Source organism: Kogia breviceps, chromosome 7 (assembly GCF_026419965.1).
Source record: "Kogia breviceps isolate mKogBre1 chromosome 7, mKogBre1 haplotype 1, whole genome shotgun sequence".
NCBI lineage: Eukaryota > Metazoa > Chordata > Mammalia > Artiodactyla > Physeteridae > Kogia > Kogia breviceps.
Genome location: NC_081316.1, coordinates 29814919 through 29834749, shown reverse-complemented (window position 1 = coordinate 29834749; position 19831 = coordinate 29814919). Strand labels below are relative to the sequence as shown.

The following is a 19831-nucleotide window of genomic DNA, read 5'->3' as shown; positions in this document are numbered from 1 at the left end:
GAAGTCTTGAACCCCTCAATGTCATCCATGAGGGTTGGAATCAGCTTCTTCCAAACTACCTTTAATGTTGATGTTTTGACCTCTTCCCCTGAATCACAAATGTTCCTAATGGCATCTAGAATGATGAATCCTTTCCAGAGGTTTCCATGTGACTTTGCCAAGATCCATCAGGGGTATCACTATCTGTAGCAGCTATAGCCTTATGAAATATATTTTTTAAATAATAAGACTTGAAAGTAGAAATTACTCCTTGATCCATGGGCTGCAGAATGGATGTTGTGTTAGCAGACTTGGAAATATTAGTCTTGTACATGTCCATTAGAGCTCTTGGGTGACCAGGTACATTGTCAATGAGCAGTAGTATTTTGAAAGGAATCCTTTTTCTGAGTAGTAGGTCTCAACAGTGGACTTGAAATAGTCAGTAAACTATGTTGTAAACAGTTGTGCTATGATCCAGGCTTTATTGGTCTATTTATAGAGCACAGGCAGAGTAGATTTAGCATAATTCTTAAGGGTCCTAGGATTTTTAGAATGGTAAATGAGCATTGGTTTCATCTTAAAGTCACCAGCTGCATTAACCCCTAACAAGAGAGTCAGCTTTTCCTTTGAAGCTTTGAAGCCAGGCATTGACTTCTCCTCTCTATCTATGAAAGTTCTAGATGACATCTTCTTCCAATTGAAAGGCTGTTTTGTTTACATTGAAAATCTGTTGTTTAGTGTAGCCACTTTCATTAATTATCTCAGCTCGATCTTCTGGATAACTTGCTGTAGCTTCTATATCAGTGCTCGCTGCTTCATTTTGCACTTTTATGTCATGGAGACAGCTTCTTTCCTTAAACTTTGTGAATCACCTCTGCTAGCTTCAAACTTTTCTTTTGCAGCTTCTTCACCTCTCTCAGCCTTCATAGAATTAAAGAGAGTCAAGGCCTTGCTATGGATTAGACTTTGTCTTAAGGGAATGTTGTGACTGGTTTGATTTTCTATCCAGACCACTAAAAACTTTCTCCATGTCAGAAGTAAGGCTGTTTCACATATCATTCATGCATTCACTGGAATAGCTTGTTTAATTTTCTTCAAAAACTTTTCCTTTGCATTCACAACTTGGCTAAGCGTTTGGAGTAAGAAACCTAGTTTTCAGCATATCTCAGCTTTTGGTGTGCCTTCCTCACTAAGCTTAACCATTTCTATCTTTTGATTTAATGTGAGAGACATGTGACTCTCTTTCATTTGAACACTTAGAGGCCATTATAGGGGTATTAATTGTCCTAATTTCAATATTGTTGTATCTCAGGGAATAGGGAGACCCAAGAAGATGGAGAGAGATGAGGGAACAGAAGCAGATAGGTAGAGCAGTCAGAATATACCCATTTATCAATAAGTTCACCATCTCTTATGGGCATGGTTCCTTGTGCCCCCAAATAATTAAAATAGTAACATCAAAGTTCACAGATCCCAAATCACCATAACAAATATAATAAAAAGAAAAAGCATGAAATAGCATGAGAATTATCAAAATGTGACACAGAGACATAAAACGAACAAGTGCTGGTGGAAAAATGGTGCTGATAGGTTGGCTTGATGCAGAGTTGTCAAAATCCTACAATTTGTGATACAGAAAAACCTTAAAAAACCAAAACCCACTGCATCCGTGAAGTGCAATAAAGTGAAGTGCAATGAAACAAGGTATGCCTGTAACAGATATTACTACTTAATGTTAGATGGCAGAGGAGTAAGATGTTGAGATCACCTTCCTCCCCACAAATACATCAAAAATACATCCACATGCGGAACAACTCCTACAGAACACCTACTGAACGCTGGCAGAAGACCTCAGACTTCCCAAAAGGCAAGAAACTCCCACGAACCTGGGTAGGGTAAAAGAAAAAAGAAAAAACACACACAAAAGAATAGGGATGGGACCTGCACCTCTGGGAGGGAGCTGTGAAGGAGGAAAAGCTTCCACACACTAGGAAGCCCCTTCACTGGTGGAAATGGGGGTGGGGTGGGGGGGAAGCTTCAGAGCCACGGAGGAGAGCACAGCAACAGGGGTGCAGAGGGCAAAGTGGAGAGATTCCCGCACAGAGGATCAGTGCCAACCAACACTCACCAGCCCGAGAGGATTGTCTGCTCACCCGCCAGGGTGGGCAGGGGCTGGGAGCTGAGGCTCTGTCTTCAGAGGTCAGAACCCAGGGAGAGAACTGGGATTGGCTGTGTGAACACAGCCTGAAGGGGGCTAGTGTGCCTTGGCTACCCGGGAGGGAGTCTGGGGAAAAGTCTGGACCTGCCAAAGAGGCAAGAGACCATTGTTTTGGGTGCTCAAAGAGAGGAGATTCAGAGCACTGCCTAAACGAGCTTCTGAGACTGGCACAAGCCTTGGCTGTCAGTGCAGACACAATAGACGGACATGAAATGCTAACGTTGCTGCTGCAGCCACCAAGAATCCTGTGTGCAAGCACAGGTCACTATCCACACCTCCCCTCCCAGGAGTCTGTGCAGCCCACCACTGCCAGGGTCCCATGATCCAGAGACAACTTCCCTGGGAGAACACACGGTGCGCCTCAGGCTGCTGCAACATCATCCTGGCCCCTGCCCTCATAGGTTTGCCCCACATGCCATACCCCTCTCTCCCCCCAGCCAGAGTTAGGCAGAGACACCTAATCAGCCGCTCGTTTAACCAGCTACTGTCTGGGCAAAGAAGAGATGCCAGAGGGTGACCTACATTCAAGGATGGGGCCAAATCCAAAGCTGAACCCCAGGAGCTGTGAGAACAAAGGAGAGAAAGGGAAATTTCTCTGTGCAGCCTCAGAAGCAGTGGATTAATTCTCCATAACCAACTTGATGTACCCTGCATCTGTGGAATACCTGAATAGACAACAAATCATCCCAAAATTGAGGCGGTGGACTCTGGGAACAACTGTGGACTTGGGGTTTGCTGTATGCAACTGACAAATATCTGATTTATATGTTTATCTTAGTTTAGTTTTTAGTGCTTGTTATCATTGGTAGATTTGTTTATTGGTTTGGTTGCTCTCTTCTTTTTTTATTACTATTTTTATTTTAATATTTAAAAATTGTTTTATTTTAAAATTTTAATTTAATTTGTTTTTTTCTTTGTTTCTTTCTTTCTTTTCTCACTTTCCTTCTAAGCCATGTGGCTGAAAGGCTCTTGGTACTCAGGCCTAGTGTCAGGCCTGAGCCTCTGAGGTAGGAGAGCCGAGTTCAGGACATTGGACAACCAGAGACCTCCTGGCCCTACATAATATCAGTCAACTAGAGCTCTCCCAGAGATCTCCATCTCAATGCTAAGACCCAGCTCCACTGAACGACCAGCAAGCTCTAGTGCTGGACACCCCATGCCAAACAACTAGCAAGACAGGAACACAACCCCACCTATTAGGAGAGAGTCTGCCTAAAATCATACTAAGTTCATAGACATCCCAAAACAAACCACCGGATGTGGCACTGCCCACCAGAAAGACAAGATCCAGCCTCATCCACCAGAAAACAGGCACCAGTCCCCTCCACCAGGAAGCCTACACAACGCACTGAACCAACATTACCCACTAGGGGCAGACACCAAAAAAACAGGAACTACCAACCTGCAGCCTTCAAAAAGAAGACCCCAAACACAGTAAGTTAAGCAAAATGAGAACACAGAGAAATACACAGCAGATGAAGGAGCAAGGTAAAAACACACTTAACCAAACAAATGAGGCAGACTACCTGAAAAGGAATTCAGAGTAATGATAGTAAAGATGATCCAAAATCTGGAAATAGATGGAGAAAATAAAAGAAACATTTAATAAGGACCTAGAAGAACTAAAGAGCACACAATCAATGATGAACAACACAAGAAATGAAATGAAAAATTCTCTAGAAGGAATCAATAGCAGAATAACTGAGGCAGAAGAATGGATAAGTGACCTGTAAGATAAAATAATGGAAATAACCACCACAGAACAGAATAAAGAAAAAGAACGAAAAGAATTGAGGACAGTCTCAGAGACCTCTGGGACAACATTAAATGCACCAACATTCAAATTATAGGGGTCTCAGAAGAAGAAGAGAAAAAGAAAGGGACTGAGAAAATATTTGCAGAGATTATAATTGAAAACTTCCCTAATATGAAAAAGGAAATTGTCAATCAAGCCCAGGAAGTGCAGAGAGCCCCATACAAGATAAATCCAAGAACTAACACACCAAGACACATATTAATCAAACTATCAAAAATTAAGTACAAAGAAAAAATATTGAAAGCAGCAAGGAAAAAGCAACAAATAACATACAAGGGAATCCCCATAAGGTTAAGAGCTGATCTTTCAGCAGAAACTCTGCAAGCCAGAAGGGAGTGGCAGGACATATTTTAATTGATGAAAGGGAAAAACTTACAGCCAAGATTACTCTACCTAGCAAGGATCTCAGTCAGATTTGACAGAGGAATTAAGAGTTTTACAGCAAAAGTTAAGAGAATTCAGCACCACCAAACCAGCTTTACAACAAATGTTAAAGGAACTTCTCTAGGCAAGAAACACAAGAGAAGGAAAAGACTTACAAAAACAAACCCAAAGCAATTAAGAAAACGGTAATAGAAACATGCATATCTATAATTACTTTAAATGTAAATGCTCCAACCAAAATACATAGACAAGCTGAATGGGTACAAAAACAAGACCCACATATATGCTGTCTACAAGAGACCCACTTCAGACCTGGGGACACATACAGACTGAAAGTGAGGGGATGGAAAAAGATAGCCCATGCAAATGGAAGTCAAAAGAAAGCTGGAGTAGCAATTCTCATATCAGAGAAAATATACTAAAATAAAGACTATTACAAGAGACAAAGAAGGACAGTACAGAATGATTGAGGGATCAATCCAAGAAGAAGATATAACAATTATAAACATTTATGCACCCTAGGAGCACCTAGGAGCTCCTTAATACATAAGGCAAATGCTAACAGCCATAAAGGGAAATCGACAGTAACACAATAATAGTAGGGGACTTTAACACCCCACTTTCACCAATGGACAGATCAACAGAACAGAGAATAAATAAGGAAACACAAACTTTAAATGAAACATTAAACAAGAAGGAATTAATTGATATTTATAGGACATTCCATCCCAAAACAACTGAATACACTTTCTTATCAAGTGCTTATGGAAAATTCTTCAGGATAGATCATGTCTTGGGTCAAAAATCAAGCTTTGGTAAATTTAAGAAAATTGAAATCATATCAAGTAGCTTTTCCAACCACAATGTTATGAGACTAGATATCAATTACAGGAAAAAAAGCTGTAAAAAATAAAAACACATGGGGGCTAAACAATATGCTGCTAAATAACCAAGAGATCACTGAAGACATTTAAAAATACCGAGAAACAAATGAAAATGAAAACACAATGACCCAAAACTTATGGGATGCAGCAAAAGGAGTTCTGAAAGGGCAGTTTATAGCAATAGAATCCTACCTCAAGAAACAAGAAATACCTCAAATAAACAACCTAACCTTACACCTAAATCAATTAGAGAAAAAGAACAAAAGAACCCTAAAGTTAGCAGAAGGAAAGAAATCATAAAGATTAGATCAGAAATCAATGAAAAAGAAATGAAGGAAATGATAGCAAAGATCAATAAAACTAAAAGCTTGTTCTTTGAGAAGATAAACAAAATTGATAAACCATTAGCCAGACTCATCAAGAAAAAAAGGGAGAAGACCCAAATCAACAGAATTAGAAATGAAAAAGGAGAAGTAACAACTGACACTGCAGAAATAAAAAGAATCATAGACATTACTACAAGCAACTATATGCCAATAAAATGGACAGGCTGGAAGAAATGGAAAAATTCTTAGAAAAGCACAGTCTTCGGAGACTGAACCAGGAAGAAATAGAAAATATAAATAGGCCAATGACAAGCACTGAAATTGAAACTGTGATTAAAAATCTTCCACCAGAGGCTTCCCCGGTGGCACAGTGGTTGAGAGTCTGCCTGCCGATGCAGGGGACACGGGTTCGTGTCCCGGTCCAGGAGGATCCCACATGCCGCGGAGTGTCTGGGCCCGTGAGCCATGGCCGCTGAGCCTGCGCGTCTGGAGCCTGTGCTCTGCAACGGGAGAGGCCACAACAGTGAGAGGCCTGCGTACCACAAAAAAAAAAAAAAAAATCTTCCACCAAACAAAAGCACAGGACCAGATGGCTTCACAGGCAAATTCTATCAAACATTTAGAGAAGAGCTAACACCTATCCTTCTCAAATTCTTCCAAAATACAGCAGAGAGGGGAACACTCCCAAACTCATTCTACAAGGCCACCATCACCCTGATAACAAAACCAGACAAAGATGTCACAGAAAAAGCAAACTACAGACCAATATCACTGATGAACATAGATGCAAAAATCCTCAACAAACTAATAGCAAACAGGTCGAACAGCACATTAAAAGGATCATACACAATGATTAAGTGGGGTTTATCCCAGGATTGCAAGGATTCTTCAAAATATGCAAATCAATCAATGTGATCCACCATATTAACAAATTGAAGGATAAGAAACATATGATCATCTCAATAGATGCAGAAAAAGCTTTTGAAAAAATAAAACGCCCATTTATATTAAAACTCTCCAGAAGGTAGGCATAGAGGGAACTTACTTCAACATAATAAAGGCCATATATGACAAACCCACAGCCAACATCGTTCTCAATGGTGAAAAACTGAAGCCATTTCCACTAAGATCAGGAACAAGACAAGGTTGCCCACTCTCACCACTCTTATTCAACATAGTTTTGGAAGTGTTAGCCACAGCAATTAGAGACGAAAAAGAAATAAAAGGAATCCAAATCAGAAATGAAGAAGTAAAACTGTTACTGTTTGCCAATGACATGATACTCTACATAGAGAATCCTAAAGATGCCACCAGAAAACTACTAGAGCTAATCAATGAATTTGTTAAAGTAGCAGGATACAAAATCAATGCACAGAAATCTCTTGCATTCCTATACACTACTGATGAAAAATTTGTAAGGGAAATTAAGGAACCACTCCCATTTACCATTGCAACAAAAAGATTAAAATCCCTAGGAATAAACCTACCTAAGGAGACAAAAGACCTGTATGCAGAAAACTATAAGACACTGATGAAAGAAATTAAAGATGATACAAACAAATGGAGAGATATACCATGTTCTTGGGTTGGAAAAATCAACATTGTGAAAATGACTATACTTCCCACAGCAATCTACAGATTCAGTGCAATTCGTATCAAACAACCAATGACATTTTTCCCAGAACTAGAACAAAATATTTCACAGTTTGTATGGAAACACAAAAGACCCCGAATAGCCAAAGCAATCTTGAGAAAGAAAAACAGAGCTGGAGGAGTCAGGCTCCCTGACTTCAGACTATACTACAAAGTACAGTAATCATGACAGTATGATACTGGCACAAAAACAGAAATATAGATCAATGGAACAGGATAGAAAACCCAGAGATAAAGCCATGCCCATCTGCTTACCTTATTTTTGATAAAGGAAGCAAGAATATACAATGGAGAAAAGACAGCCTCTTCAATACGTGGTGCTGGGAAAACTGGACAGCTACATATAAAAGGATGAAATCAGAACACTTCCTAGCACCATACCTCCTCAAAACTCAAAATGGATTAAAGACCTAAATGTAAGGCCAGACACTGTAAAACTTAGAGGAAAACCTAGGTAGAACACTCTATGACATAAATCACAGCAAGATCCTCTTTGACCCACGTCCTAGAGAGATGGAAATTAAAACAAAAATAAACAAATGGGACCTACTGAAACTTAAAAGCTTTTGCACAGCAAAGGAAACCATAAACAATACAAAAAGACAATCTCAGAATGAGAGAAAATATTTGCAAATGTAGCAACTGACAAAGGATTAACTCTAAAACATACAAGCAACTCATAGAGCTCAATATGAAAAACAAACAACCCAATCCATAAATGGGCAGAACACCTAAACTGACATTTCTCCAAAGAAGATATACAGTTTGACAAAAAACACATGAAAGGATGCTCGACATCACTAATCATTAGAGAAATTCAAATCAAAACTACAATGAGGTATCACCTCATTCCAGTCAGAATGGCCATCATCAAAAAATCTACAAACAAAAAATGCTGGAAAGGATATGGAGAAAAGGGAACCCTCTTGCACTCTTGGTTGTAATGTAAATTGATATAGCCACTGTGGAGAACTCTATTGAGGTTCCTTAAAAACCTAAAAATAGAACTACCATATGACCCAGCAATCCCACTACTGGGCACATACCTTGAGGAAACCATAACGAGCTGCAATGAATATTTTGGTACATGACTCTTTTTGAATTATGGTTTTCTCAGGGTATATGCCCAGTAGTGGGATTGCTGGGGTGTATGGTAGTTCTATCTGTAGTTTTTTAAGGAACCTCCATACTGTTCTCCATAGTGGCTGTATCAATTTACATTTCCACCAGCAGTGCAAGAGTGTTCCCTTTTCTCCACACCCTCTCCAGCATTTATTGTTTCTAGATTTTTTGATGATGGCCATTCTGACCAGTGTGAGATGATATCTCATTGTAGTTTTGATTTGCATTTCTCTAATGATTAATGCCAGGACATGGAAGCAACCTAAGTGTCCACCAACAGATGAATGGATAAAGATGTGGCACATATATACAATGGAATATTACTCAGCCATAAAAAGAAATGAAGCTGAGTTATTGGTAGTGAGGTCGATGGACCTGGAGTCTGTCATACAGAGTGAAGTAAGTCAGAAGGAGAAAAACAAATACTGTATGCTAACATATATATATGGAATCTAAGAAAAAAAATGTCATGAAGAGACTAGGGGTAGGACAGGAATAAAACAAAGACCTACTAGAGCATGGACTTGAGGTTATGGGGAAGGGGAAGGGGAAGCTGTGACGAAGTGAGAGAGTGGCATGGACATATACACACTACCAAACGTATGGTGGATAGCTAGTTGGAAGCAGCCGCATGGCACAGGGAGATCAGCTAGGTGGTTTGTGACCACCTAGAGGGGTGGGATAGGGAGGGTGGGAAGGAGGGAGACGCAAGAGGGAAGAGATATGGGAACATATGTATATGTATAACTGATTCACGTTGTTGTAAAGCAGAAACTAACACACCATTATAAAGCAATTATACTCCAATAAAGATGTTAAAAAAAAAATAGTCATGTACCACAATGTTCATTGCAGCACTATTTACAAGAGCCAGGACACGGAAACAACCTAAGTGTCCATCGACAGATGAATGGATAAAGAAGATGTGGCACATATGTACAATGGTATATTACTCAGCCATAAAAAGAAATGAAATTGAGTTATTTGTAGTGAGGTGGTTGGACCTAGAGTCTGTCATACAGAGTGAAGTAAGTCAGAAAGATAAAAACGAATACTGTATGCTAATGCATATATATGGAATGTTAAAAAAAAATGGTTCTGAAGAACCTACAGGCATGACAGGAATAAAGTCTCAGACGTAGAGAGTGGACTTAAGGACACGGGGAGTGGGAAGGGTAAGCTGGGACAAAGTGAGAGAGTGGCATTGACATATATACACTACTAAATATAAAATGGATAGCTAGTGGGAAGCAGCCGCATAGGACAGGGAGATCAGCTCGGTGCTTTGTGACCACCTAGAGGGGTGGAATCGGAAGGGTAGGAGGGAAATACAAGAGGGAGGGGATGTGGGGATATAAGTATAAGTATAGCTGGTTTACTTTTTTATACAGCAGAAACTAACACAACAATGTAAAGCAATCCTACTCCAATAAAGATGTTAAAATAGAAAACTATGGAAATGAAGGAAATTATATCTCTGACATACACATTCAAAAAACAGAAACTTAATGTTAGATGCATTCTTGCTATGACCAGGCATTTTGATAAATGCTTTATATTCTTGATCTCATTTAATTTAATCTACATTGAGACCTATATTTTAACACATAAGTATTGAGTCATTCATTCGTCTATTTATTTAATTCAACACACTTTCTAAAATCTTCACTATTGGCTGGATGCTAGGAATACAAAGATGGATATAATATAGTGTTTGCCCTCAAGGGGCTTAAAACCAAGTAAAATAAATAAATTTGGGAATAGATAAGTGGAATCTAATACCTACAGTTTTAGAGACCACTTTCCATTTCAGACATGAGTGCAACTCTATGCAAACTCTTTGAAAGTAGGTATTCTTGTAAAGTATAAGGGCAATACTGTTATTTAGAGTGACCTCTGGAATCAATGTATTACAGTGTATTACACTCTACATGGGCAGTGTGTTTGACTTTACCACCAAACAGAACCAATAAGATATTGTATGATTTATTTTTTGTAATTGGCTCACATGATTATGGAGGCTGACAAGTCCAATAAATGAAGGGTGGGCGGGGCAGACTTGAGGCCCAAAGAAGACCCAAGGCTGCAGTTTAAGTCTGAAGGCCCTCTGCTACAGAATTCCCTTTTGTTTAGGTGTGGTCAGTCTTTGGTTTTATGTAGGTCTTCAACTGATTGGATGAGGCCAGCCATGTTACGGAGGGCAATCTGACCACCATAAAGTCTCCCATTTTAAATGTTAATCTCATTCAAACACAGCATCACAGAAACATCCAGAATAATGTCTGATCACATATCTTGGCACCATGGCCCAGCCAAGTTGACACATATCATTAACCATCTCAGGCAGCAGAAGGAGCCTCAGGATCCAACAGGATCAGTAAAACCTGGGCCCTGGGAACTAAAGAGCCCCTTTTCTCCTCACCATAAGGTGGAGATCAGAACCAGCTGTAAATACTCCAACTAAGCAGGGTAAGCATGAGATCATGTAATCAGGAGGGAAAGCTCTTGACTACTGCACTGAATTCTAAGTTTTGCTTCCTTCTTGCATCACCATCCTTACCGTCCCTCATTAGGATATTCTGCTGTTCTGCCAGCCATTATCTCTTGTTGACCAATGTCCAGATCTGTGTCTGGCAAAGAATAATACACTATTGTGAAGACCTACTAGACTATATTTAAATCAAGTACCATATCTATGATATTAATTCATCTATTTATTTATTCTTTTATTCATTCATTTAACAAAGCTTTATTGAGAAAGTACTAAATGCCCAGAACTTTGCTAGATCTGGAGATACAGCATCAAATAAGATGGATTAGTTCTGGTCTTTATGGAGTGTACTGCCCCTGAGACAATTTGGATACTAAACTAACAGCTGCTCAAATATTTAGTTTATTATAATTATGATGAATGACATGAAGAAAAAAAGCACAAGGTACAATGAGAGGATATAATGATGATGAGTAAAAGTAGCAGACACTGAGAGTAATCATCAAACCTATTTCCTTGTATCCCAGTCTAGCCCATAACACTCTCCTTTATATAATACTCCATGTTCTTTTGCTTATGACTTGAAACACATAAACATGGTGACTCTTGAAGCTATGTGTTAAAAGTGACAGAACCACACATTGAAAGCAGCTGGGTTTTCTAAATTCCCACATAGAAGGCTACCCACCAAATACCAGAATTGTATTTTTACATGTAAGAAATGAATTTAAATTGGGTTTTGTCACAATATACAAATGTTTGTATTCGTTTATTCTGAATCTAGAATTATTGTACAGAAACTAATTCTGCAGTTATGATTCCACATAAACTTGAAATGTGGTGCCATTTATAATAAATATTTAAAATAGGTGATATTGACCTTTCAGTAACGTGTTAGGCAGTCAAGAAACTCTGACTCTATGTTAGGCAGTCAGGAAACCTTTTTTTGAGTTTCAAAAAATGGAGGCCCATGTTATAAATTTGAACAAATATTTGGTAAACATATTGCCTGTGATAACCTGAAGGCATAACGTGGGCCTATTGAGCCTGTTGTTTCAGTTTTCAGTTGGGGGTGACTTTGTACCCCTGTGACATTTGGCAATGTCTAGAGACATTTTGTTGTAACTGGAGATGAAGATGATACTACAGGCTTGTAGTTGGTAGAGGCCAGGAATGCTCCTAAACATCTAATAATGTGTAGGATATACCCTTTCAGTACATAATTATCTGATCTAAAATGTCAGCAATGCTGTGGTTTAGAAACTCTGTTCTAGGGGATGTCATTGGAAAGACTCAGAATAATCATGTAAATTGGCTTTTACTTCCTCCTTTCATCAAGAAAAATAAAGATAAATCCTGAAATAACTGGACAGTTGTCAGACAATAAGGGAATATTGAGAATCTCAAATTTAGGTCATCTAAAAAATTCTGCTTCAAAACCCCAACTGTAATACATGAGATCTAGAGAGGTTTTGAGTGGCAGTGTCTGATTTATACACTACTCTGGAGTGAAGATCAGATTTAAGGGTGTGCGGCCTTCCCACCCAAATTTTTAATTTCATCTGGTCTCAAGATATGTACTATTAAGTTGAGATATATTGCCCTGGGAGCTCAGAAACAAAGACCCAAATCAGCCTTGTGAATTTGTTCTAGGAAAGAAGTTTGGACATAGTTATTTGAACATAGAACTGATTGGAAACTAAATTAGAACCTACCAAGTATATATTTGAGGGAAAGGTATCATGAAGGAAATTGTCTTTGGTAAAGCAGATAGTATTACATTAATAAGTAGTTACTTATAAGGAGTTCAAGAAATTGTCTTTGCAGAAATAGCATTTAAAGTGAGTCTTCAAAGATAAAATGGAACAATCAACAAGTTGAAGGAATAGAGCATTGTGTACTCCATGATGCTAGGAACTGAATGAGAGTCAGGCTAATTGAGGTATAATAAGCTAAAAGGGATATGATGATAGATAAGACTACTATGTATGGACAAGAACATAAAGGACTTCAAAATTTATGGTGAGAATTTTGGTACCTTGTATCTTTCTAGAAAACTTCCCATTTCATCTAGGTTATCTAATTTTTTGACATAGAATTGCTCATAGAATTTTCTTATAATTTAAAATTTGGGGTTTTTTAAAAAAGCAGTTTGTATGTTATTCCACTGACTTCTGGCCTTCATAGCTTCTGATGAGGAGTTAGCTGTTAATCTTATTAAGACTCCCCAGTACATGATGAGTCACTTTTCTCTTACTATTTTCAAGATTCTTTCTTTGTCTTTGACACAGACACACACAGAGGAAGGACCATGTGAAAACAACATGGAGAAGATGGCCATCTACAAACCAAGGAGAGAGGTTCAGAAAAAATAAACCATGTTGACACCTTGATCTTGGACTCCTAGCCTCCAGAACAGTGAGAAAATAAATTTCTGTTTAAGCCACCTAGTCTGTGGCATTTGTTACAGTAGCCCAAGCAAACTAGCAAATTAATACAAGCCCTAACGCAAGCTTCATGCAATTTAATTCTCTTTTCTGCATCATGATTTTCTTGTCTGTTAGATCAAGTGATCAAAACTAAACATGTATGTTATTGTTTAAAGAACAGCAAAGAAAATCAAAACCCTGTTTTTATTTATTTGATCTACTTATTTTAGGAAGTGTCTGCTCTTTACACCTAAGCAGATGCAGACTTTATAAAATACAATCCCTTTCTCCTCTTTTTAAAAAAATAAATATAAATTTTCTGAGGAGATATTTTCATTTGGTTGAATGATGTTTAACTTTACTTTGCAAATAATCATTCACCTAGAATATTGCTGATGGTCACTTGATTTATTTTACTACTGTGATGGAAAACAAATTTGGTTAGTTAGTTTATACTTGTACTGATTTGAGTCATAATGCTTTGGTTAAAATTTTTCTGATAAGACACATTGGGAAAAGAAAGTAGGACAAGGGGTTGAGTCTCACCCAACTCTGCTACTAAGTGACTGTGTTACCTTGGGTTAGCTAACTGGAGTTTTTGAGTTTATTAACTACTTTGTAATATGACATTAATCTCACAGTTGCCTTGCCTGGTTATTCATTCATAGTTCAATAAACAAATAAGCATTGAGTACCTCTTGCTTGCCTGGCACTGTACTAGAGGCTGGTGACTAATCAGAGAGCTAAACCAGTCTGTGTCCTTGGGCAGCTTATACTTTAGTGGAAAGATAGACATTTGTCGAAGAAATGCACAAATAAATGTAAAGTTGCAACTTTGCTAACTCCAACAAGGAGAGAAGCATGATGCTTTAAAAGCTTATCATGAGGGTGAGGGCAGTAGGCAGAGAGAAGGGGATTTGACCTAATCAATGTGTTTGAATGTCTCCCTGAGGAAGTGATAATTGAACTGAGATCTGAGGAAGGGAGTCGGTGCTCACTAGGTCATTGCAAGGAAAAAAAGGCAATGGATATGAGATGTGGTACTATTTTTTTTTTACTATCGTTACTGTTATTTAATAGAGACCTACTCAGCTTTTTTCATCTAGTCAGTAAAGTTATAATGCATCTTATGATAATTCCCCATCTTGAATAAATCTTTCCAAGCATGAAGTTGATTTACCCTAAAAAATTCAGACTTTTAAAGTAATTGCCAACTGTCACATTCATGAGAAGAACTAGTAAAAACCTCTGAATATGAATCATGGCCCTTTTACATTTTCCTTAATCTCGTTGCTATTTCCCATTCTCTACCTATATTAAAAAATAACTTTTATATCTGCTGTATTTCTCATGTTAAACCTGAATTAATGGAATTCTTTCTGTATCTTACCTAATGCATTGGAAAGAGAGTTAATTTTCTTCATCTTAATCCTACTTAGTTTAAAGCTCTTGTAATAAAGTATTTTATTTTTGAAGGCTTCTGACCAGTAAACTGCATACTTCAAAAAAGAACCTTCTAATCCCAATAGGCACTGTCCAACAACAAACCAGCCAATTCCCTAATACCAGGCAATTATATAACGACTATCCAAACATAATAAAACACAATTTTCCCCTCAAGGGAGGACTTAAAAAGATATTCACCTATTTCTGCTCCTTTCTTATAACATTGCTGCTTTCCTAAGTCAGCACTATGGGTTAAGCTCTTTTAACTGAGAACAAATTGATACCAAATGTGAATTGGGGAAGGGGGACCAATTTTGCTCTTGGTCTTGGCAGTGCTAAAGGGCAATTTTTTTCAAAAATTTACAGTGCCTGGCAACTTTGGGCCAGGCTATAAAGTTCAAGCTCATAAATGTTCATTAGTAATTCTCTGATCATTATTTTGACATCAATTTTCCAAACGGACACAAAACTTAAATTGTCTCATTATTTCTTCCTTTTGTAAAGTACTTATGGTATGTGTGTTTGCACTACGTAGATACTAAATATCTAGATTTCAGGTCATTCTAAACTGGCTTAACCTAGCACTTTTTAAAATAGAGAAGGAATTCAGACTTTTCATTGGTGAGCAATTCCAAGGCAGAGATGATTTGATGGGTCTTTTGATCTGCCTAATTTTGAAAGGTATGAATAAAAATGCCCCTGCAGAGAAACAGAATGGAGTGGATGAAGCAAATGTTTGACATGTTAGCATAGCTGGAATGAGATAGAATCCTTACCTCAGATCTAGTGGCTTAAATTTAACAATTACTAGGGTCTAACTGCTGGGTTCATAATGCTGGAGTGTTTGGAAAAGATGGAGACATAGGTGTATGTCTACTTTCACTGAAGAGAGAGAGATTTTAAGATCAATAAACAGCACTTAGTTGAAACCACTAATGAGCTACACAACATGTCTCAGAAATCACAAGTTTATTTTGCTTTTGTGAGAAGTTGGAATAACTTGTGTTTGAGGTTGTCAACACGCTAGACTGCAATCTTGTGGTGGCCTCTGCTTTCTCTAGTGCCTGAGAAGTGTAAAGTTCCAAGACAAGGGAAGAAGCCCTGTCATCTGAAGCATGCAGTCCATCAGCTTCATGGTAGAAAACAACTTCAGAGGTATGATCTTAAAGCACCAGGATGTAACTTTATGAAAATAAATTTCTTGACATTCTTCCACAATTCCAACACTCCCACATTTTAAGGAAAAATATACCCTCTTGTGAAGCTGGCACTTTGAAAGTGCGGAACACAGAACTTCACCCTGGTCCCTTCCCTTTTTTCTCTTTGGTGAATTAATGAATATATTTGAGAAGAATTTTTGTGTGTGTGGTGGGAGGTAACAGGTAGGGAGAGAGAAAATAAAATGGAATAAAGAAAATTTGCTTTTATTCTTCTGTTTGGTATTTAGTTAAGACTTGAGTAATTTGGGGGAGTTCTTTCATTTCTCTGACTCAGATTTCTCTTCAAATTGTCATAATTCTTAGTTCTATACTTGGAACAATATGACTGCCCTCTGGTGGACAAAACGTCGTTTTAAAGTTTTTGTGTATATGGACTGAACACCATAAGTATGGAGAAAATAAGTCCAATATTTCAAATATCTTCGTTGAACTTCTGAAATCCCTAGAAAATTAGTTCCTCATGTTTTGGTGTGGTGACAGCTAGGAAAATAGTTCGATAAAATAAAGGGATAAAAGGCAAGTGGGGGTGGTGCTCCAGATCCTATTTGCTACCAAAATAGTGTCTTGGAACTGTACATAGTTTGGATCCTTAACAGGGAACTCAAATGTCTAAGGGAAAGCTAATAACCCTACTTCTTGGCCACCAATGCAAAGATCTGAAATGCTCTCATTAAGAATGAGACACTAATGAAACAACCTGGGTACACGCAAAGCCTCTAAAGATCTACAACTGTTGGCATTTAGTGGTTAGAAAGAAAGAAAGAAAGAAAAAGAAAAAAGGAAAGAGAGAGAAAGGAAGGAAGGAAAGGAGGGAGGAAGGAGAGAGAGAGTAAAAGAAAGAATGAGAGGAGGATGAAATAAAGATCACATGGGTTGTGTAACTCATTCACATGCCAAACTAATGCAAAGGACTAAGTCAATGCAGGTCTTTAGGGCTCATAAAGCATGTTTTCTCATTGCTTATTCAGATACACTTTACCTTCTCTGTTGGAGGATGACATGTTAAAGGCTGAAGACAGACTCTCTGGTTCTTCTTTTGAATCTCCCTCAATTTTTGACTTAATACAAAGGACAGTGATCTGATTTAAGATTCACTAAACTGATAAAGCCCAAGGATTATGGGCAGTGGTACACTAGTAAATGTTTAACAACTGTTTCTCCAGAAAAGAAAGCCCAGTTTTGTAACATTTGCCAACTTCCATGGTGTAAACAATCTCATCATGGTTGATTTCAAGCTACCAACACAATATCACTAAACATGTAATTGGGAAGTGACACAAACAATTGACTTTCACAAACTGGTATTAGGCAGCTCCAACCCACCACTACCTAGAGGACTTTTAATGAATTTTCCTGTAACTTGGACACTTTGAGCCATGAAGCTATATTATTTTTGTAATAAGAAAAGAAAAACTCAAATAAAAGTTATTGGAAAAGTTGACCTCTACCGAAGAAATTATTTATAATAAAAGTGTATTTCATATTGACACATGTTCCATATGATACATCTCACAGTCTTTAATACTCTCTAAAGTGTTTCCAAATTCACTATGTCACTGGCATCTTGTAAAAAACCTGTAAATTCTGCATATTACCCCTTGACAAAGGAAGAATATGAAAATCAAGGAAGTTGCATCAATATATAGAACTGGTCTTAGAATTCTAGTTTTCTAGCTGTTAATCCAGTGATTTTTCTGGTTTACATGGATATTAAAAAGATAATTTACAACTGAAATTGGTGAATTTAACTGAATTCACAGTTTTCATTCAACAATAATGTTTACGCTATTCACTACTTTGAACAGAAAGGGTTAGCTACAGCTATCTCTTCAAGACACTTCTGACTTCACAAAACAATGTAAGCCTGGATAATGCTATGCTATCAGTGTTAGGGTCCAAAATAATTACAAAAAAACACTACCCTTCCCTAGCCTCCATAGACCCGGAAAATAAGAGTAGAGTCTGATTATATTTCCCATCCCATCTTTCCCTTTTTCTCATTCTTTTATTATTTCAACCAATGTTAATAGAGTCCTTGATAACTCATTTCTGCCAATGATCCTTACATCTCTGGGCTTAAGAAACTCAAATGCCTAGTTTGAGTATCTCCAAGGCTACCTCAAAGCACTGAGCCATGTGAAAATCAATAGCTTAGGACAGTGGAAAGAGAGCAGACCTGGGAATCAAGAACATCATCTGTTTATTATTATTATTGAAGTATAGTTGATTTACAATGCTGTGTTAGTTTCAGGGGTTAAGCAAATGATTCAGTTATCTATATCTATACTTTTTCAGATCTTTTCCATTATAGGTTATTACAAGATATTGAATATAGTCCCCTGTGCTATACAGTAGGACCTTATTGTTTATTTTTGTATATAGTAGTGTGTATCTGTTAATCCCAAGCTCTTAATTTATCCCTCCCCCGCCTTTTCCCTTTGGTAACCATAAGTTTGTTTTCTATGTCTGTGAGTCTGTTTCTGTTTTATAAATAACTTCATTTGTATATTTTTAAAAATTCCACAAATAAGTGATATATATTTTCTTCCTCTGTCTGATTTACTTTACTTAGTATGATAATCTCTAGGCTCATCCATATTGCTGCAAATGGCATTATTTTATTCTTTTTATGGCTGAGTAATATTTCATTGTATATATACCCCACATCTTCTTTAACAATTCATCTGTTGATAGACACCTAGGTTGCTTCCATATCTTGGCTATTGTAAATAGTGCTACTATGAACATTGGGGTGCATGTATATTTTTGAATTAGAGTTTTCTCCAGATGTATGCCCGTGAGTGGGATTGCTGGATGATATGGTAATTCTATTTTTCGTTTTTTAAAGAACCTCCTTGCTTGTCTCTATAGTGTCTGTACCAATTTAAAATCCCACCAACAGTGTAGGAGGGTTCCCTTTTCTCCACATCCTCTCCAGCATTTATTATTTGTAAACGTTTTTATCATGGCCATTCTGACTGGTGTGAGGTGATTCCTCATTGTAGTTTAGATTTGCATTTCTCTAATAATTAGCGATGTTGAGTGTCTTTTCATGTACATGTTGGCCATCTGTATGTCTTCTTTGGAGAAATGTCCCTTTAGGTCTTCTGCCCATTTTTTGGTTGGGTTGTTTGTGTTTTTGATATTGAGCTATATGAACTGTTTGTAAAAATATCTTCATTTAAATACTGCTACAGGGCTTCCCTGGTGGCGCAGTGGTTGAGAATCCACCTGCTGATGCAGGGGACACGGGTTCGTGCCCTGGTCCGGGAAGATACCACACTGGGCCCGTGAGCCATGGTCACTGAGCCTGCGTATCCGGAGCCTGTGCTCCGCAATGGGAGAGGCCACAACAGTGAGAGGCCCACATACCACAAAAAAAAATAAAATAAAAAATAAAAAAATAAAATAAATACTGCTACAGATACTTACTTGTGATTTTCAGCAAGTCACACAATTTCTCTGATCTTCTGTTTCCTCTGAAAATAGCAATGCCTACCTCATAGGAAAGTTAAGAATACTAAATACAATGGTATTGATTAAGTGCTTTTCAAAATGCCTGGCATATTGTAAACACTTGAAAAATAGTAACAGTAGTTATTGTTCTTATTGTTAGTAGTAATTATTACTATATAATATATATTATTATTTTATAATATAATATATTATTGTATTATAATATAGAATATATTATTATATCTAATAATAATATAGTAACTATTATTATTAAAATGCTTAGCTGAATATCTGGCATTTCATTATAGGTATTCAATTAAGATTAGTTACTACATAAGAAGATGATGAAATAGCAAATAGCAAAAGACAGAGAATGATGCATATCTCTTTAAACCCCAAACACAATT

General features: G+C 37.6%; 1 protein-coding gene across 1 annotated transcript in view; it reads left to right on the top strand.

Annotated features, from left to right (window-relative positions):
- Window positions 1-13993, top strand: part of METTL15 (methyltransferase 15, mitochondrial 12S rRNA N4-cytidine) — a 373387-nt gene extending 359394 nt beyond the window's left edge. The window contains exon 7 of the mRNA XM_067038072.1: window positions 13165-13993. The gene's annotated coding sequence lies outside the window, so the exon portion shown is untranslated. The remainder of the gene's footprint in view (window positions 1-13164) is intronic.
- Window positions 13994-19831: the final 5838 nt, after the last annotated feature.